The 21,522-nt window shown below is 34.8% G+C and overlaps 1 protein-coding gene across 6 annotated transcripts in view; it reads left to right on the forward strand.

Annotated features, from left to right (window-relative positions):
- LIN7A (lin-7 homolog A, crumbs cell polarity complex component) overlaps positions 1-21,522 on the forward strand; it is a 392,447-nt gene that overhangs the window by 24,546 nt on the left and 346,379 nt on the right. For all 6 annotated transcript variants that reach the window (XM_060306831.2, XM_060306830.1, XM_060306827.1 and 3 more), the window contains 2 exons: positions 298-352; positions 2,216-2,333. The gene's annotated coding sequence lies outside the window, so the exon portion shown is untranslated. The remainder of the gene's footprint in view (positions 1-297; positions 353-2,215; positions 2,334-21,522) is intronic.

A 21,522-nucleotide genomic window follows, 5' to 3' on the forward strand; every position in this document is an offset into this window, starting at 1 on the left:
GTATGCTAGCTACCAGATTGATTAATTTTTAGCCATATAAAGTTTCTCATTCTTTAAATGCACAGAAAAAGTTTGATCATGATGGCTAACAAAAGTAGTACAAGTATTTCTGAAGTAGGGTACACTATTTTCACTTGATTATATCCAGAATCCAAACATCAGAATAATGAGTCTCTGTTATTCTGAAATAACATTTTTGACTTACTGATTTTATGGATGGATGAAATGTTTCTCTTAATTAATTCAACCTAAGAGGAAGTGAGCATTTTACATTGCATTATATCTGTCATTTTATAGGTGAGAAAACTGAGATTCAGAGAAGGAAGGTAACTTCCCCAAGGATCCACAGCTGGTAAGTGAGGGTGCTGCAATTTGAACCAGATGAGATTGGCTCTATGGCCTGAGCTCTTAATGACTAAGTCCATTAACCAGAATTTCTCAGACCTGAGATCATGCAGACTGTTGAGAATGTATCTGTGGATCCCTAAGGGTCTATATACCCTAGACTGAGAAATACTATAATTAAGTATTAAACACATTTAAAATTACTACTCAGCACACATAAACTTCATTATGTAATATCTTGGTCTAATAAAACCATAAACACAAATTTACATAGAAAATACAACGCAGTTGCATGATGATAAAAGAATCTATCAGATGATCTAAAACATGTGTATACATACATGCAAATCTATCTATCTGTCCATCTAGTTTTTCAGGTATTGAAGAGTATGGACTTGGTTAGGTACAAATAGAGAGTTTTAGTTTTCTTTAATTACTGCCTTTACAATACTCTTTGGAGCAGTTTTCTAAACCTAGGTATGCAAAGCAATATAACACCAAGAATTTAAAAGGAATCATGGAGCAAGGATGTGTCCTTTCCTGAGAGGGATCTAGCTGAGAATAAATCTGTAGAAGGGACTTCAAAGCAGGTTCCTCCCTTCTACCTTCCTCTCCCTATCTCTTCTATCCTGCTTCACAAAAGAAAGGCACACATCTCAAAAATCTCTCTGGACGTCAAACAAAGTGACTTCAAAATATTGGCTTAAGAAAACAAATCAGTGTCAATGGATAACCAAGGAAATATAAACCATCTCAGGACTTGGGTCTTTTTCCGTCTTACAGGTATTTCTGTTAAAAGTGAAAAACTGGCATTTAAAATGGATTGGTATTGATAATTGTTATTTAAAGATCTCACCTCTTCCAGCTTTTCACATTGTCAAAGAATGTATCAATTTTCAGGGAGCTCCATAAGAGCAAAGCAAATAACACGTAGGTAAGAAATGTTAAATATCGAAAATAGCTTTTTTCATGTATTTAATTATAAGTAGTTCTTTTAAGCTATTCTCAAGATTCATCCTTGGGACCTGTCATTAGCTAAAAAGAAAAACTTTGAAGAGTTGAAGCAGTATAGGTTAGTGAAGTAGATCCTTTTAACGTAATTGGAATATTTTTTGAGATTACTGAGATCTTCAAGATACACTGGATAAAACCCATAGGCAAATTTTTTATGCTTTCTTTCAGATTTGGTATGTATTATTCAACAAAGTAGTTAAAACCTATTTTATCAAGTCATATTGTGAAATATTTAATTATTTAATCCTCCTCTTATTTCATCTTATGAAATGACTATTTTCTACCTTTTATTAATAAAAAGTAAAAGTAAATCTAGCCAGACTGGTTAGTTTTGGCAATAGATAAGTTTCTCTTTATTTAGATACAAGAAAAATGTGATCACAATAGCTAGTAAAATAATAGAGTTCTTTCTGATTTTGTACAATGCTTTAATTTAACTATTTGAATGACCAAGCATCAGAGTTTAATACATGTATGTACACACATTTAACAAGGAAATATTTCTAGGTAAATAAATGATTTATGATCTGAGCTACGTATTACATTGCATTGTTAAAAAATACGTAATGAGAAATAACACATTGATTTATAATTTTGTTTTATAGCTTATAAAATTCTATGAATTAATCTTGTCTTAAGAGGATGCTATCTTAATCTCATTAAGAATTCATTTCTAAGAAATTATTATATACTTGTAATAAAATTTTACTTTTAGTTATTGTATTTTGATGAACTGCAGATCATATTGAAACAACTGGGTCCAGAAAAAATACATATTAAACGTACAATTATAGGAAATTTTTAATAAATCACATTTAATTTATATCCCTAAACTAGTTCTCTTACCTCTGAACAGACAGGCATAAATCAACAAGTATGCTGCATAAGAAAACGTTCACCTGGGGAGTGAGATACCAGTGTTGACTTCTAATTTGTGGTGGTGGCACTCCTTGAGGTCTTCTCTCTTGGATTTGGTAAGCACCATTTCTTCACTCTTCAGGCAAGGAAGTAAAAATCCGTAGTTTCCTCCTTGGGTAAATAATTCACAACTTGAATAAATTTTGGTTCTCCCTGTTTCCTGGGGTTCTGCTTAAATGGACTTGAGGTTGGGATAGGGACTAGGGCAATAATCGGGAATGGGAACCAGCCATCAGGGAGATAATAGCCTCAATTATTTTCAACATTCTTTTAAATGCAGAGAATTGATGCTGCTTTTTTCTCAGCCTTGGGTTTTTAGTTGTTGAACCTAAGACAATAAGAACATTGCTACTCAGCTCACATACACAGAATGAAGCATAAATTTTTAAAATTATACAATGAAATGATTGTAAAAACCACAGGATACATCCTCAGATCCAGGGGGGCTGCAGACCCCAACTTCAGGTTCTATAATCAGTACGCTTTCCACCTTTTAGACAGGTGCCATCCAAATCCAAGGCAGCTTGTGAACTGGAGATTACATCAGTCTCCACAGAATGTCTATACTACTGTTCATCGAACAAATTTCACTGAGATGTATTTTAAAAAGTCAAAACAGATTTGACCATTTCTAAGTAATCTGCCGTTTTATTTAGAAATTTCAGGAAAAATCATGATGAAAATTAAGATTATTATAATAAGCATTGTAGGTTAAAATTCAGAACAACTTTTAGTACTTTAGTATCAATCAAATCTTTAAAACTTTATTAAAGAATAAATGTACCAAAACTAGAAGAGAAGAAAAAGCACATATATAGAAATATAATTCTCCAAATTTAATTATATTTTTATAGGGAATTCAACAATCTAGATGAAAAGAGTATTTTCAGTATACAAATATTTTCTAAAAATAATTATCTAACAACATTGCTTTTTTTTGCTTGTTTTTGGTCACCATTCTCTAATTTATCACTGGCGTAATCAAGTTAACATCTCTAGGGTCTGGGAATAGACTTCAACTATATGAAAACAAATGAGTTTTAGAGATACATCAAAGTCCTCTATAATGTAGATATAATAGAGACAAAGTATCAATATATTCAGCCTAGGAGATATTAGTAAGAATAAAAACACAGAGAATAGTTTGGCAATATATGAAGAAACCCAGAGAGTTCCCAAGGAATGCTCACTAATCTTGCAGTTTTCAACTTATACCACATTATCCTCTCAGGGTACCATTACGCAGAATTGATTCTGGCCTCACATGTGGAAAGAAGCAAATTCTAAAGTTGATGTGTGACTTTTCCTCTATATCTAAACCAATAACTAAAGATAAAAACCATTCAAGGCAAGGCATATATTTGTTAATGTAATAGTATTGCCCAAGAACATAATATATTATTTCCACATGTCATTTTCTCATTGATAATAACATCTGATTTATTCAGTGGTCAATCTTTTGGTAAATTCAACATCTGTAACAAATCTGAGAACCTGATAGTAAATGGAAAAAGTTCTGACCCACTGAAATACCTAGTATTCTAAGATTCATGCATCTTGTGTACTGGCTAGACCCTTGATTCAACATTAGATATAATGAATACACATTTTTAATACTTGGGTGTCTTACTTCTCTGTCCACATCAAATTAAGAAGAGAACTGGAAGCTTCATTTGAGAATTTGTGCATCCATTCCACAAATATTTTTTTAACTTCTCATGTGCTCAGCATTACACTGACAAACTAAACTGTTATTTAATAACTAAATAACAGTAAGAAAGGAAATAGAGAAGCAACCATACTAAAGCCAAGCATAAAACTGATGATTGTAAAAATGACTCTAAATTGTTAAAAGAAGAGCTTGATACTTTGTTTATGTAAGCAAGCAGGTAAGTGTGTTTATTTTAGTAAAAAATTTATTTTATTTTCATGTTAGTAGGATTATAACTTGAAATACATATTATTAAAAAGGTTATTCTTGGTACTTAAAGAAACAATTTGCTATCTGAAATTCATTTATTGAAGCAATGTAATTCATAACAGCAGCAGGTGTATGCCAATAATAACAGGCAGTGTCTCACTGTTTCTTTAGAAACTTTTAGAATTTATCTTATAAAAATAGTCACCTCTAAAGGCTGGTACAGCAATTTAATAAGCTTGAGATTAATTTTGGTTACATTGTGTCTCAGAAAATAGACATTGTGAAACAAGGCACAGCCAGGTTCCTGGAGAAACCACAGTGGTTATTTTCAATTGGCTATTTCTATTAGATACAGGAATAGCACTGATAAGCTTTTAATAGTTTCTGTCCTTCCTAGAGGACTAAATCAGTAGATTGAAATGAAATGTTATGCTGGATTTCAAAATAGAATATTGTGAATTATGTACACCAAATAATATTAGTGGTCATTCAGAAAAACAATCAAGCATTGCACATGTTAAACCAGCCGTGTAGACTGGCATGGGTTCATAAGTTCAGGGACTTCATAAAATACTGCTGTGCAAGTAAACATTTAAATCAAAATTGAAAATACAATCCTCAGGTCTATCGTGTCGTGTATTTTTCAGTCTGAGCTACATATGCGTTATCGCATTTTGTGATCATGTAAAAGCACAGGTTCCCAAAATAAACACAGTCACCTCCAATCAAGTTATTAACAACCCAGTGAAATTGGATTTGGCTAAAAACCAAAATTGGCAGTCTCCTCTCTCATCTTCTATAGATGTTCTTTCTTCCCTGTATAATGCATCCATTGTTTTAACCTAACAACATACATCAGTACTAATCGTTAACACAAACAGCTATGCATGACCATCCATATATTTTGACATGTAAAACTGACAATTGTTTCTGAGCAAATGTTTCATATTTTACTTGCCACCCACTGATTTCTAGGCTTTTCCCAGAAATGGCAGTTTTGAATTAATAATCCTACATTGTTATTATGTTTCTATAACAGCATTCTGTTAACTGTTCTTAGCACTCCATTATATGTAATTAGAGTTATAAGTGCAAATGAAGTAAAAATAAAAATTCTACCAGATGTTTGATTCATCCCTTAGTAAAGCAATTGTATAAAATGAAAATCTGCCGTCTGTTCTGTGGATTAAAAATCCACATGTTTGTAACATGGCCTTTTGTAGCCTTTTGATAGCTATGATTTCCAGAGGAAATATATTAAGATAATTTTTTATTATACTTCTCAAAATATTTTGGATTCTCTGAAGTTTTATGAATTTATGATTCTTGATCTATATCAGTTTTTCTTTCCATTCCTTAATTTGTATTATAAATCATATAGGTGTTTTAAATCATGAAAATAGCTTTTAGCTTATTTTCTTGAATGCTAAAAAGAAATTAAAGAAAAATCTGTTTTTCTGGGCACTATCAATGAAATCTCAAAAGAATGAGTTTTTAGATCTATTACAATTGGGGAAAATAGAGCTTTTTTTAGTAGTGATATTGTATAAAATCACCAGATGGCATCTCCTAGTCCCTGTAGAAGATTTCTGTTCTCTTGCTAAACAAAATATTCAAAAGAACAACAAAAAAAATTACGCTATACCAAAAAGGAGGCGTTTCCAAGTACTAACTGCTTATTTTTGTATTGTACTTCTCTCACTTGTTAGTCTCTTGCTTCCATTTTTACTGATTTCTAAAAATATTTATTGCCTATGTAAACTGTAAGGTTTACAGACAAGGAAAAGTCTAGAATCAACCACTAAAATTCTGTTCTTGAAATCTCTCTCCAAGGACATTAAATCCAGGGTGAATATCAATTATCTTTTTAAAGCTCACAGTACAATAATGGTACTTCTGATTCAAAGCTGAGCTTTGCTACAAGAGGCAGAGCCCAAAAGGTAAAATTAAATGTGCAGTGTCTAAACTGAGCTCGCTGATCATTCTTCTTTTCCTCTGAGAATCTCAAGCTGTGGTTTACAAACAGCTTTCTTGTGGGGTGTGCTGTGAAATAGCAAATGGAATTTTAACTTATCTGTTACTTCAGGGCTTTGTTTACTTTCCTAAATGGAGAGCAGCAGGATATAAAGAAAGAATTCTGGAAAACTATACCATCTAGAACTGTTTCCCAACCACTCTTCTGAAGAAAAATACTGTTATGGTCCAATATATTGTAGACGTAACTGATTAAACAGAAATAAGTGTTTTTGTTTATCTGCTTGTTTGAGATGGCTCAGGACTTCTCCTATTCTAATGTGTCTGGTGAATCTCTCAAAAGGAAACATGGATTAAAGTAGTATAAACAGTTATTTCACCCTAGTATGTGTATTTTGTTGATTTCTTATCAAAATTTTTATTCAAACGAATATGCTTTGGGGAAAGTTGACCAGGAGGAAGGTAATATTAATCATCAGCTTTAAGGGATCAGTTATAAAAATTTCAACAATATCATTAATGATGCAGTTTTTTGTTTGCTCATCCATTAATGGATGAGCAAATTTGGAATTTTTTTGATTCCAACTTCTATTGGAATAAAAGTTTTCTCCGTTGTCTGAAAGTTGAGTGTTCCTGTGAAAACTCTGGGAAGCAGAAATGGAGTAAAGTGAAGAAGCAATTACCTGATGGCACATCTTGCTAAGGACACGCAAAAATAAATTGAGATAAAGCACAGATGCTCACAGACAGTGTAAAGCTTTCGTGGCCTGATGCTAAGGTGCTGAGTGTAGTTCCCGGGAAAAGAGCTTGGAGGTGCCCTCTCGCTGCTGGGGGGTGAGCACTGCCTCTGTAAACGGTTCCCTGCAAAACAAATACTGAGTACTATTGTCCCGTTTTTCCTGAAAGGAAAAATCCTCTTAAGATTTCTTTCAGTTAGCAAAAATAGGTACTAATGAGGGTCTTTTGTAAAAGTGAAGTGATATAAAGCAAACTTTCGAAAAGAGGGGGATACCTGTATATTGTATTCCATTTTAGGTGTGATGTATGTCATCATGTGTTTTCTCAAAGAGAAACTTGTATACATTAGAAAATACCTGAGTAATTGACTGAAATTTTCGCTTTTTATATAAGATGTGTTGATGCAAACTGACAGGGCACAATTGTTTAAGAGATTTTTTAAAAATTTCCTGTTGAATCATACAGAATGTTGAAATATGAAGACATCAATGGGACTGTCTTAACAACTTTACCTCCCTCATTTTAAGGAAATACCAGCTCAGGGAGGTAAAATAATATGTTCAAGTTTGAGTATTTTTTTAAAGCAAAAAATTAAGAGAAAACCATAGTAACCAAACAGAATACCTATGGCATAAATGAGACAAGTTTATTTCTCTTACATATCCAGGGAGCCCAAAGGTTTCTATCCCAGGCTCCTGTCTTGCTACTATGCTATAAAGGACTTCCATTCCCAAGGCCACCTCAAGGTCCCTGATAGCTGTTGGAGTCTCAGCATATAGGTACTCATTTTAACCAGCAAGAAGAGAGGGATTAAAAGGACCCTCTTTAAAAGCATTTTCTGGAAGTTGCACACCCTATTTTCCTTATAGCCGTTAGCTAATATTTAGACATATGATCAGACCTAAAGGCAAGGAAGCTCTGTGCCCAGCTAAAAATTGAGAAGAAAGTGAGGATAGTGATTAGGAGATAATTAGAAGCCTCTGAACTCAGGTAGCTAGTGAAGGAAGAACTTGTGAATTAATTCAGCTCTTTAGAATTCCTGTCTTTTCTTTCTTTCTCACATTTCCACTTATGTGAATATACCCAAGGTTCTTTACTGTTACATTCTTTTTTTTTTTTTTTTTTTTTTTTTTTTGCAGTACACGGGCCTCTCACTGTTGTGGCCTCTCCCATTGCAGAGCACAGGGTCCGGACGCACAGGCTCAGAGGCCATGACTCATGGGCCCAGCCGCTCCGCGGCATATGGGATCTTCCTGGACCGGGGCACGAACCCATGTCCCCTGCATCAGCAGGCGGACTCTCAACCACTGCGCCACCAGGGAAGCCCTATTGTTACATTCTTCAAAGTGTACTTCAAGTCTCCCCTACCTCACAAAATTTTTTCTAACAACCACATCTCAAAATAATGAATTAACTCTCTAATTTTGATGTTCAGTCTATACCACGAAGTCTGGGCTGTATCGTATTGTGGACACTTCGGTTTCTATGCAGCTTTTTTCCAACTGCATTACAAGTTTCAAGAAGCCAGGGAGTATAACTTTATTACAGTTTGTGGCTGGCCCTATTTTTTGATTTGCTGGATCCAGTGGCCTTTGAGTCCTCATCCTAATTTACTGGGTGTAACCTAGTCCTACCCCTTGGCTTCTGTGGTATCTCTCACCAGCTCTTCTTAGTTTTAGAATACTGTGTACCCACAGTCCACAGGAAAAGAGATCTTGAACTCTGGTCCCTCCCAGTGTTCATTTGTAGGATATTTTAGTACTGTCGAGGTTTGCAGACTATTGGCCTACAGGTCTAGTTTGTAGACATATTTTGTTTGGCTCATATAAGGTCATTAAAAGAATGATTTAGTTGCCAACATTTAAAAATCGGAGATGTCACATTAAAAAAAGAAAATTAAATTTCTGGCTGCTCTTAAAAAATGGAAAGGTCTGGCATCATCAGGTCGACGTTCCCACATGCTTAGTAGTGTCATCCCTTGTGGAAGAGACTGTGCTTTGTGTTCACTAAATTTCATTTTTTTCCCTGTGCACGCAACTAAATTACATTTCTCAATAAATTAGGTGTGGCTGTTTGATTGAGTTCAATCAATCAAATGTGGATTTATAAGTTCAAGGAATGGCTGTTGAAAAAATTACCCGTATGATGCTCAGTGCTCACTTTCTCACCCTGTATGTCACACTGATGCATTTTTACTTCCATAGTTCCTAATATCAAAAATAGATACATGAAATTTTATGTTTCTCTGTATGAACTCTCTCAAAATAGGCCCAATAACTATACAATATAGCCATCTTTAAATTTCACGAGAATTTTTACAGAATCCCAGTTAATGTTAATGTCATCAAAATATAAAATATATTTAAGTGATTTTCTTAAAATAATTCCTTTACCTGAAAATATCAAGTATTTCCACATTTCTGTCTTTCTCTGTACTTTTTCAATCTATATGACCTAACTGGAAATTAAAATGTGAAAGATACAGTTGAAGTCACCTGGCTTCTTTTTCTCCAATCTTATTCACATCATTCTCTTTCCAGAAATAACTATTAGCCTAAATTTGGAATTTATCATTCCCATGCACATTTAAAAATTATTATTATATAAGTAACAACAAGTTATATATTATATATTATTATTGAGTTATATATTATTACTTATATAAGCAAGTATCAATAAGTTATATATTATGATTTGCCTGCTGTAAAAAACATGTCCATGCACAACACAGAATGCAATTTTCTTTTTCTTATTCAATGTTATGTTTTGTTTTAGAAAAAGAAAATGCATTTTTGTTAAACAGTTTACTTATTTCTTCCCTTTAAACATTTAAACAGTTAATTAATTTGTAGAACAGCTAATCCATTCACATGGATTCCAAAATCAGTAAACCTAAAACACTATAGAGTTGAAAATCTCCCTCCCACCTCTGTACTTACAGCCACTCAGTTTCTACCCACCTCAGTCCCCCAAAATGGGTACCCATGGTTACTAGTTTTTTCTGTATCTTTGCAGACAAGTTTTATAGGCGTAAATAAATGTTAGCATGCTATGCGTTATTTTGTACATTGCTTTTTCACTTAATAACATATTGATTATCTTTTCATATCAGTGCATAAAGAGCACTCTTATCCTTTTTTTGTGTAGCATCATGTTTTATTTCATGAATGAACCTCTACTTATTTAACTACTATTCTATTGATGTACATTTTGATTGTCTCTACTTTTTTAGCAATTACAAATAATGCCACAATATATAACACACATACATAATTTTGCAGGTATGAGTTATATCAGTTATTTATTCTAGCATAATAAATTAGCAGCTTAAATTGATAAATATTTATTATCTCACATTTTCTGTGGGCCCAGAACACAAGCAGAGTTTATCTAGATTCTTCTGCCTCAGTCAGTCTCACAAGGCTGTTATCGGGATTTGCCAGGTCTGTGTCTTCATCTGAAGGCTTGACTGGGGAAGGATCTGCTTTCAAGCTCACTCACTTGGCTGTTGTCAAGATTCAGTTCCTTGGAGATTTTTAGACTGAGGGCCTCAGTTCCTCATGGACTGTTGGCTGGAGCCCTTCCTTATATCCTTGCCAGATGGACCTCTCCATAGGGCAGCAAACAACATGGCAGCTTGCTTCCTCCAGAACAAGGGCTCTATGAGAGAGTGCAATATAAATAAAGAGCCACAAAGAATAAGAAATAAATTAATAGATGCACATGCACATGTGTGTTTGTATATGTGGAGGAAGAGGCTGCCAGGGGAGAGGGAAGTAGAAGAAAGCAGTGGAGCCACAGATGGGCATGAGAAGAGAGCACTCAAATAGCCAATAGATGTTTGCTGGAAAGCACTGCAAGACAATAACAACCAGAACTGACACTGGGGGGAGTTTTGGCATGCTTCAAATGTAGATAAACACAAGAGCTTGCAGTAAGGAAGCCTGAAGGAGTGGGGACAATCGAGCTCTCAGAAGGCTTGAAATTGACCTGCCAAGGCCAACTTCCAGGGCAGGGCCCAGGGAAGAACTCAAATTTAGTGTAACATAGATAACAGAGTGTAAGGAAAAGATAATAGTTGTGGAGAGAGTAGAGCCGGGAATGTCAGGAAGCAAGTTACTACTGGAAACAACAGAAGGGGGAGCTCTGTGAAATAAAAGAACCAATCAGAATCAAAGCTTCCTTTAAAAATTCAGGAAAACTAATTTCACACTAAAATGAGTAAGAGAAAACAAATGTGTGAATCCCATAAGTAGAAAGAAAAAAAGGAATGGAAGAATATCTACACAATTAAAAGACCCCAGAAAAGAAATACAATAGATAGATAGACAGACAAATAAATATTAAAACCATGCCTAATATTTCAAAGTGAGCTAAAAGATATCAAGAAAAATACATAAGAAATAAACTAATAAAAATACAACATAAAATCAGAATTAGAAAAACTCAGCAATGACCTGACAGAACTCAAAAAAAATCAAATTTGACTTTTTAAATGCTCTTATAAATATTCTGTACCTTTAACTTGGAACACATGTGCTAGAGTTTCACTGAGGTATATGCCTAGTTGTGGGATTGCTCCATCAAGGTGTGTGAACATCTTCAAATTTGCTAAATATTGCCAAATTGCTATCTGTAATAAAATGGTTGTGCTAGTTTACGTTCACACCAATATCTTAGGAGAATCAACAGTTCTGTATATATTACCCACCTTTTTACTGTCAGGCCTGTTTCAATTTTCCCAATCTATTGGGCATGAAATGGTATCAAAATATTATTTAAAATTTTATCTCTGTGCTTACTAAAGAGGTTTAGCATTTTTAATGTAATTTTTATCAAACTTTCTCTGAATTACCTACGCACATGCTTTTATCTATTTTCTTTTGGGTTGGTTTTGTTTTTCTTATTGATTCATAATAATTCTTCTATTTATTTTAAAAAGTAGTTCTCTGTTACATGGATTTTAAGTATTTTTTTAAGTTTAAGATACGTCTTTTTAAGATATGTCTTTTTAGTTTACAATGTCTCTTTTCAAAACAAACCTTGTAATTTTAATATGATATATATTTCAGTAAGTTTTCATACACAGTGGTATAACGTTTTTGTGCTTTTTTTCTCTCCTATACCAGTAAATGTCCTATACATTCTTGAACACTTTATAAAGTTTTGCTTTTACAGTAGAGTCTTTAACCCATGTGGAATGGATTTTAGGTGTAATGTGAGGTATGGTTCTAATAGTTTATTTTTGTTATATCAATAACCACATTAAAACCAATTTTCACTAATACAGACAATGCTGCAATTGGCATGCCTGTGCTCATGAGCACGTGCTTCTTGTGGTAGCACCTAGAAGTGGAGGGACTGGGATGAGGGGCATGCACATTTTCTTATTCAGTAGCTGTTGAGAGATTATTCTCTAATGGAATTTTTGAATTGACACTCACCAGTGAAGTTTGAATTTTACATCCCTATGAGTGTCATCAGACATTAATTTGAGCCAATCTGATGAATGTTAATTGTTGTATCAGTAGTCATTTTACAAAGATTTTTTTCGTTCAATTTGTGTTCTTGAAATATATAATCATTTGTTCAAAGTGGACTATTTTCTGAATTTGCATAATTTGTGAATCCCGGAGTATTTCTTTCAGAGTGATAAGCAAATATCCCCAAAGAAGGTATTAAATAACGATTCCTTCCCTGCATTGTTACCTTGTATGTAAGACACTATCTTAAAGATGATCAAGGAGGGCTTCCCTGGTGGCGCAGTGGTTGAGAGTCCGCCTGCTGATGCAGGGGATATGGGTTCGTGCCCCGGTCCAGGAAGATCCCACATGCTGCGGAACGGCTGGGCCCATGAGCCTTGGCCGATGAGCCTGCGCGTCCGGAGCCTGTGCTCTGCAACGGGAGAGGCCACAGCAGTGAGAGGCCTGCGTACTGCAAAAAAAAAAGATGATCAAGGAAAAGGAATTTATAATTATTTATTTGAATTTTCTCATCCCCATGCTTTAAATATTCATACTACTACTACTAACATATCTGCATGAGCACTTGACAATTTTAAAGAGTTCTAGCATGCATTTGGACAAGAATTTAAAACTCAGAGTTTGTCATAACTAAACATTAATAAAAATGATTAAGTGTTCTTTTTTGTGCTAATGAGTCACTCCCAGTTTTTTAGCTCCCTATTATTTTGTTTCATCAAAAATGTTTGCATATTTATATCAACTTTCTGTTTACCCTTAGATTATTCATGCCTGAGTGGTGTGTCAGCTGCAGAAATAGGTTTAATGAGTTTCATGGGAATACCTCATTCCAAGAACAAAAACTGGAAAAGAAATAAAACACAAATGCCTGCATACTAATATGGCCCCTTGTTAGAACCAGTCTCAGAGTACAAGATATAGAAAGTCCCTACACAATATACATCTCCTTTAGAGAGGCCTTTACTTTGGCTTTCTTTGTGTAATCTCCTACAGACACCACACTAATTCTAAATATATAAACAACAAATACCCAAAGGTAGAAGTTACCGTTACTCTACCCTGAATATTGTATTTCTCTGCACCTGCTCAGGTTTTATTTTATAAACTATTGCTTTGTTCTGCTGCTTTTTTTCCTTCTTTCTTTTTTAAGAACGATTGTTGTTTATGATAGAAACCGTTCCCATAAAAATAAACATTTAACTTATTAGCATTCTACACAGACATCCTATTTCTTTGAAAGAGAGCCTTAATTTACTTTGGTGAAGATAATGCATTATAAAGCACCTTTTTTACATATTTAATATATGCTATGTAGTGCTATTCTATTGGGACAGCAAGCAAAGTTAATTTCAAAGAGTGAAATTTAAAGTTGATCTATGAAGCGCATAAAAAATGGAGAACTAAGGCAATTACTCATGCTTTTCAGATTAAAAATTCCTATATATATATATATATATATATATAAAGAGAAAGATTTTGGATCTGTATAATTTAGATGTATTATTTTATGTATAGTTCCTCTGTGTGTGTGCATGCATGCACATATGTGCATACACAGCAAAATACATGGAATTATAATCTTGATATTCTAATGCTCATGAAAAATTTGATCTTAAATTTTACAGTAAACGTTAAACAAAAGATTTGCAAGGAACCCTCCATTTTTTAAGCCAGGTGAAGTTTTTGAAGCAATATTAACCAGTGGTATTTAGAAGGAATCCATTAACTTGTCTGAAACATAGGGGGAAATATTGTTTGATTTAGTTTTGATCACTTTGAACTATATTCAGCACTTTAAGATGGATTTCCCAATTTCCTTGGATTTCAAAGAGAAAAAATTTCACTCATTAAAGCAGAAAAGTCTTGATTCCTCCACACATAAAAAATACTCTGATGTGGTGCTTAGGTGACAGTGAAGAAGGAGATAGGCAAGAGGGACAAATAGGAATAAATATTAATGACTAATTTATGCAAAACACTTTACACATATATTTATATTATTATCGTGGTTGGTGCTATCTCTTGTAATCCACTCACTTATTTCATTAAAAATAAAAAAGAATTCTTCTTCTTTTTTGGCAAATGACCTGAGAAAAGTTAGCAATTGCTCAGTTTGCATGGTTGGTATCAGAGTTGGGATCAGAATCGAGGTTTGAATTTTATAGTCTGTTTGACTACAAAGTCCATATCCTATCCTATCTAACACACCATGCAACAAGGAGAAGTACACAGTAAATTTTGACTAAGGGTGATAAGATGTGCAAATGTGTCCAGTAAGAGCATAAGTGTTGTGTTTTTTGTTTTTTGTTTTTTGCGGTACGCGGGTCTCTCACTGCTGTGGCCTCTCCCGTTGCGGAGCGCAGGCTCCGGACGCGCAGGCTCAGCGGCCATGGCTCACGGGCCCAGCCGCTGCGCGGCATGTGGGGTCTTCCCGGACCGGGGCACGAACCCGTGTCCCCTACATCGGCAGGTGGACTCTCAACCACTGCACCACCAGGGAAGCCCATAAGTGTGCTCTTAATGCTCTTCTGTGTTGCCAAGAAGGAATGAATATGTACCAGCACCATTTACCTAAGGAACACAATTGTTTGGAGAAAGTTCAGATATTAGATACTACTACTAACAGCCTCTATAGTGATACAGAATTTACAAAAATATTTTATATGATTTAGACACCATTTATTGAGGGCTCACTTTCTGCCAGTCATAGTCCTATTATCACATTTCACTTTTTCAATAAGCCAGTGAGTGAAGTATTATTAACTAATCTTTGTAGACAATACTGAGGTTCAAAGACTGATCAATATCATAGAGCCCTTCAGGAATTTATCAGAATTTAATCTAAGGTCTCCAAACTTCTCATCCTCTAAACTTATACTCTTTCCACTGCTCCAAACTAACCACTCAGTACATCAAACAGAGAAGGCACTCAAGAGCCCAACAATAATTCCAAATTAGAGAAATGGAATAATTATTATGATTGTTCATACTTTCAAAATTCCTTTTTTATACAGAGTAGTCCAACTCTTTGGATTCCAAAACATCCAAATCATTATCTCAGTCCTTTATATAACATTGCCCCAAGAAATTAAATAAACAAAACAAACCAAAAAACCCAAACAAAAACCAACCTCACCATCAAAATTTTTTCAATTAGATGAAGAAATAATAAAGAACACTTCTTTAAACTTTCTTGAATGTGATAATAAATGCTACAGTGTTTTCAAACATCATTTAGGAAGGCCATCTATGGTAACAGTTAAACACTATAGCTGTAGAGTTCTGACTTCCAGAATCCAAATTCTAGTTCTAGAACTTATTTTCTTAGGCGATGACATAGCAAATCTAATTTTCTGCATGTATGTAATGGGGATAATAATACATCTGTGAATCATTTAGGATGGTTGATTATAAGTTTTTAAAAACTACCTCCCCAAAAATTTAAATAACCAAAATGAATGCATTTAGCTCATGTAAATTGAGATTTCAAAAGTTTCAAGAATGCTTTGATCGCAGCTCTGGCTGCATTTTTCTAAGGTTGTGTGCCAATGTTGGCTTACTTTGGGCTATCCAAATGTCTGCAGCAGTTGTGAGCCTCCCATCTCACCCTGTTCCCTCCAGAGTTAAGAGAGCCCTGCTCTTCCCACAAATGTCAAATATAAGGCCTTGAAACTTCATCTGGATTTAATCATCTAGAGGCTTATGCCTACCCTTTAAAATCATTTCTATAGCAGGAAAAATGACAAAGAGTTCTCTTACTGGTGTAGGCCAATGTATAGATTTGGGACTGAGTTCAGTCTTAAACAGACCACGTAGCAGCTTCACTGCAAGGAAAGAGGGAGAGGGATAGCAGCTGAGAATGTCAAAATCAATGTCCCCTGCAGCCTGCCTTATAGGGTGAAAGAAATCATCTATGTAATGCACCCAGCAGAGCTTCTGATACACAGTAAAGGATACATAAATGTAGATAATATTATCCTTCTAATGTTTTTACTTTATTTTTATTTTATTTGATAATTTTATAAGTAGACAATAGAAAATATTGAAGGAAAGATTATATACAGTATCTTAAAAATAATTTTTGTTCTAGAATATAATTCTATATAATTAAATTAGACTGTTGTTACTTTATGTGCTGAATTTGGGCTTAAAAGAGAACCAAATCATATATCTTGATTTAAACAATTCTTTGCTCTCATCCTCCTTCATTTTTTTCTATGAAAAATATTTATAAATTAAATTAATCTTTCAGCGACAGTTAATTTGGCAATAAAAACTACACTAGAATAATTTCATTAACTAGCCTGTTGGTTCTCAAGCTGCATGTATTCGCGATACACTTTCAAATGCACCAATTTTTGGCTGAATACTTAAAGGGATTAAAAGAAAATGGGTGATTTTTTTAAAGCGCACTTTAGAAAATTGAAGGAAAGAAAACTCCTCATTTCACAGTTATTCAGCTACCCTCTTCAGAGCTGAGCCACAGTGTTGTTTTATTTTCTACTCTGACCACACTCTTGCGAACTTGCAATGCAAAGTTTTCACATGTTCTGATAAAAATGTCATTTCTCTTTTCTTCACCTTCCCTTTCCTTTTACCTTTTTTTTTTTTTATCGTAAGAGATCACCAAACCCAGTTTTCCGTAATGATAATAATAGCTAAAATTTATTGAGTGCCCATTATCTCCCAGAGACTGTTTTAAGTTTTTTTATATGCATTAATTCCTTTAATCCTCATTAACATCCTCATTAATCCTCATGACATTTCTTGTGAAGGGTTGTTATGGTCCTTTATGCAGTAGCACACATTATTATTGCAAACCCTTGAGTACGTCTATCTTTTGTTGTAATATATGCTTTAAGGAGTTATTTTTGTAGTTTGAATAAATTACTATAAGCAAGAATGCTTATATAGTCATCCCTTAATCCCTTAACACACACACATTCACACACACACACACACACACATATATCCGTGCTATGTGATTAAGTCTCGAGCTCTTGAACTAGCGTGGGTCTCCAGGCACAGGACCCCCACAGTTCTTGAGTTTACAGCTTTGGATTCATGCACACTCAAAGACTGCCTACCTGTCTCTGAATCATAGATTCAAGTTCCTGTAAGGCAGAATCTGATTGGCCTATATAGGGTGAAGTGTCCATAAATGATTCACTCAGCTATATCTGGGAGGAAGAATTTTATAGGTTGAAAGAAGAAGGAGAAGGAGAAGAAAGGGGAGAAGAAGGAGGAGGAGAAAATGTATCATAGACTCATCAATTTCTGCTATTAGTAATGATGTCCCTGATAAAAGGAAGCAATTTTATATCAGTGGTTAGTGGGATTGGAGGAAATTGGGACATACAGAGATCAGCAGAGGCTGGACAAAGGAAAAGGAAAGATACCTTACAAGGAGAGTTCCTTAGCTTTATGTCTAAGGGTCTGAGCAAGTGCTTTAGTAATGAGCATGAGAAATGTATGAATTATTTATAGTTATTTAATTGTGTTTAACTGCACAGCACACTTGGTTTTCTCTGCAGTGTGAGTTGAATCATTCTCATTCAATTTCTCATAATTTGAATCAAAGAAACCTTCTTAGTATTATTATAAAGTTATATTGGAATAGAGACTTCCATTAGAAATTATAGTTAAGATTCTTATACTTAGGGCAGATCACATAGTTAGCAAAATTTGTAGAATACTGCAGTAATGATACATTCCTGTCTGCAAGTATTCTGCCATTATACCTACCATTATTTAAAATGTTATTTCGACAAGAAAAGAAGTGAAGGAAGAATATAAAGACAAAACAAAACAAAACAAAAACAGAAGTGCAATAATCAGTTCCCTGGACATGATGCCTCTAGAAGTCTATTCACATCATTTCATAGAGAGTAATTTATGCTATAACTGAGTTCTGTTCAGAAGCTTTCTATGAGCCCCTCTCTTCTTGTCTTGTTTGACCTTTCTCCCCACTGTACTGAAGAACACCATAGTTTTCTTTGTTAACATGACGAACCACAGGTTTTCTTCCAAGAAGCTTACTAGTCAATATCCATAACGTCTGTCCCCTGAGAATATTAACATGTAGAGGAAAAGAAAGAATAAGACCCTGAATTATCAATTTAAACTTAATATCAAATCAAGAATCTGAATTTTACCTCATATCCAAGTTCTTTTAAGTAAGAAAACATTTGGTATTATTAGTCTTTTAATTTTAACAATTCCAGTTTTTGTGCAGTGATACCTCATTACAGTTTTAATTTGCATTTCCCTAATGACCAATGACACTGAACATGTTTTCATGGTTTTTGGCCATCTGAATCTCCTCTCTTTGTTTGCCTTTACGTTTCCTCATTTATAAAATCGAGATCTATGTTTTTCTTATTGATTGATTTTCTTAATCTTGTTGATTGATTTCTATTGAACAAGATGTATATTATTCTGAAGACAAGTTCTCTGATGGATGTATGTCAGGCAGTTATCTTGTTCCAGCCAGTGGCTTATCTTTCCACTCTCATAATAGTGTCCTTTGTGGAATAGGTATTCTTAATTTCATAAAAACCAATTTATCATTTTTTTCTGTCAACATTCACTTTTTGTGAACTGTTTCAGGGACCTTTGCATACCTCAAACACTTGAAGACCTTCTCCTATATTTTATTTTGGAAGCTTTATTATGTTACCTTTTATATTTATATCTATGGTACATCTCAAATTAAATTTTTAGAGATCAAGGTTTATCCATATTATTTATGAATATTCAACTGGCCCAGCACCATATATTGAAAAGACTGTTTTTGTACAACAAACTTTAGTGATGTTGTTATCACAAAACTGATGAACACACGTGTGAATCTATCTCTGAACTCTCTGTTGTGTTTCCTTAATCTATATATCTATCTTTGCACCAATATCACATATTCACAATCACTATAGATTTATGTCTTCATGTCTAGGAATATAAGTAATCCAGCTTTATTCTTCTTCAAGATTTCCTTGGCTCATAAAATTCTTTACATTTCCTTATAGAATTAGCTTTACATTTCCTTTTAGAATTAGCTTGTTCATTTTACTTTTTAAAAGCTTCTGGGGTTATTGGAATTTTGTTGAATTTGTAGAGTAATTTGGGTGAGATTTAAAATTTTTAGTGTTTTGGGTTTCTATTGCTGCATAACAAATGACCACAAATTTAGGGAATTAAACTGACACTCATTAATTATCTCATTTTCCACAATCCAATGTCTAGGCATCATTTATCTAGGTTCCCTGCCCAGGACTAGGGGTCACACGGCTGCAGTCAAACTGTTGGCAGGGTCTGGGGTCTGATCTGAAACTCAGGGTCCTCTTTTAAATATTCATTTCTTTTTCTTTTCTTTTTTTTCCTGCACAGAGCACATTATTTGACTAATTGTTGTGACAATTATGGTAGCATCACCGTTTGGCTAAGTCCTGCTCCAGATGTAAAATAAATTGGAGGGTAGGGGATGGGATGGGTAGCAAGAGAGGAGAGATGAGGAGACAGCTAAATAATCCAAGAAGAGAGGAGGGCAAAAGAGGAAAGGAATTTACAGCAAGAAGAAATATATAAGCTCTAGAGAAAGCAGCCCATCAAGAGTGCCCTAAATTAAACACTTCAAGCAGGTAAAAGCTGGTTGAGATTTTTCAGATATGCATTTGGTAAGTCAGGCCTGGAGGGTGGAGTAGTTAAATAGCCAGCATAAAACAGAGAAGCCAGATACCTTCTAAGATAGGAGGGGCCAGAAAGCCACTCCATCGAGGGATGGAGAAGTTGGGTGGAGGGATAACCAGGTTCCTGCTGGCCCTCCCTCACCCCCGGTCTTGTTCTTGGATGAGTTTAGGAGTGAGCAGGTGGGAAGTGTAAAACTGGCCCCAGGTCTATGTCAATATTCTGGATCAACTCAAAGATAAATTTCACCTGGGTCTCATAGGCTTAGACTGAGATATTATTGTTAATTCCTTGGATGCTCCTGAAGCCCTAAGGCTGGAGGTGGAGCGGGTTGAGCCAATAGATGCTGGTGGTGAGGCTTATATAGTGTCAGCTGTCAGTGTTACAGTAGTCAATACAGTAGTAGTTGGGGGCCAAAACTGACTTCCAGGTATATGAACTACATAATCTGGTGGAGCAGTTGGTAGCCCAAGGCTTGGTCATCAACGAGGCTGATGGGTAGGGGTCAAAGGCACTCAACACATGGAACCGGACACAGTCATCAGCCACAGTGTTCTTAATGAGCTCTAGGGTCTCCTGGACTGTCTGTGTAGGGTGAATCTGGGAGTTCATTGTGGCCTGAATCACTGGGGGGAATAACATTTATTTGACCCCTGCATTAAACGTGGTAAATGCTGTGAAGGACCTTACCAGCTCATTGGTTATGTGATTTCTCTCCATTAACTTAAGGCCCGAGTCTCCCTCTACTTTAGATCTGCCTCAGGGGCCCTCAGAGGTCAGGAATCAGACCTTGACCATACAGAAATCTGGCAGCATAGAAATCTGGCAGCTTTTGCTTCTTCAAGACCAGGAGGAAAGAGTCTCTGACTTCTTCCTTCCTTGCTGTCTAAACCCTTTTTTAAATGGCTCATGTGATTAGCCAGGCCCACTCAGGATAATTGTCTTTTTTCTTAATAATTAGGGACCTTAATTATGTCTGTAAAATCCCATCACCTTTGCCATATTCTGTAGGTTAGCAGCAAGTTAAAAGGTCTGCCCACAGTCAGGAGGGGGAGATTACACAATGGTGTGAACCATTAGGGCTCTTTTAAAATTCTGCATGGTACAAAGTAGTGAATCTTCCAATCCAGGAACATGGCATTCTTTCTGTTCTATTTATTTTTGTTATTTTAAACTTGTCTCAACCATATTTTGTAGTTTTAGCAATCTATTGGAAGATTTATTTCTAGGTGTTAGATTTTTTGTGCTATTATAAATGATATTTTATTATTTTCTAATTCTTGTCTACAACATATAGAAATAAAATTTACTTTTGTATATTAGCTTTGAATCCTGATAAATTTACAGAGCAATTTCTACTAGTTTATCTGTAAATATTACTAGATTTTATATATATACACAATCATGTCATCTGTTTCCCTTTTTCCTCCCAACCTTTATACTTTT

Source organism: Globicephala melas, chromosome 10 (assembly GCF_963455315.2).
Source record: "Globicephala melas chromosome 10, mGloMel1.2, whole genome shotgun sequence".
NCBI lineage: Eukaryota > Metazoa > Chordata > Mammalia > Artiodactyla > Delphinidae > Globicephala > Globicephala melas.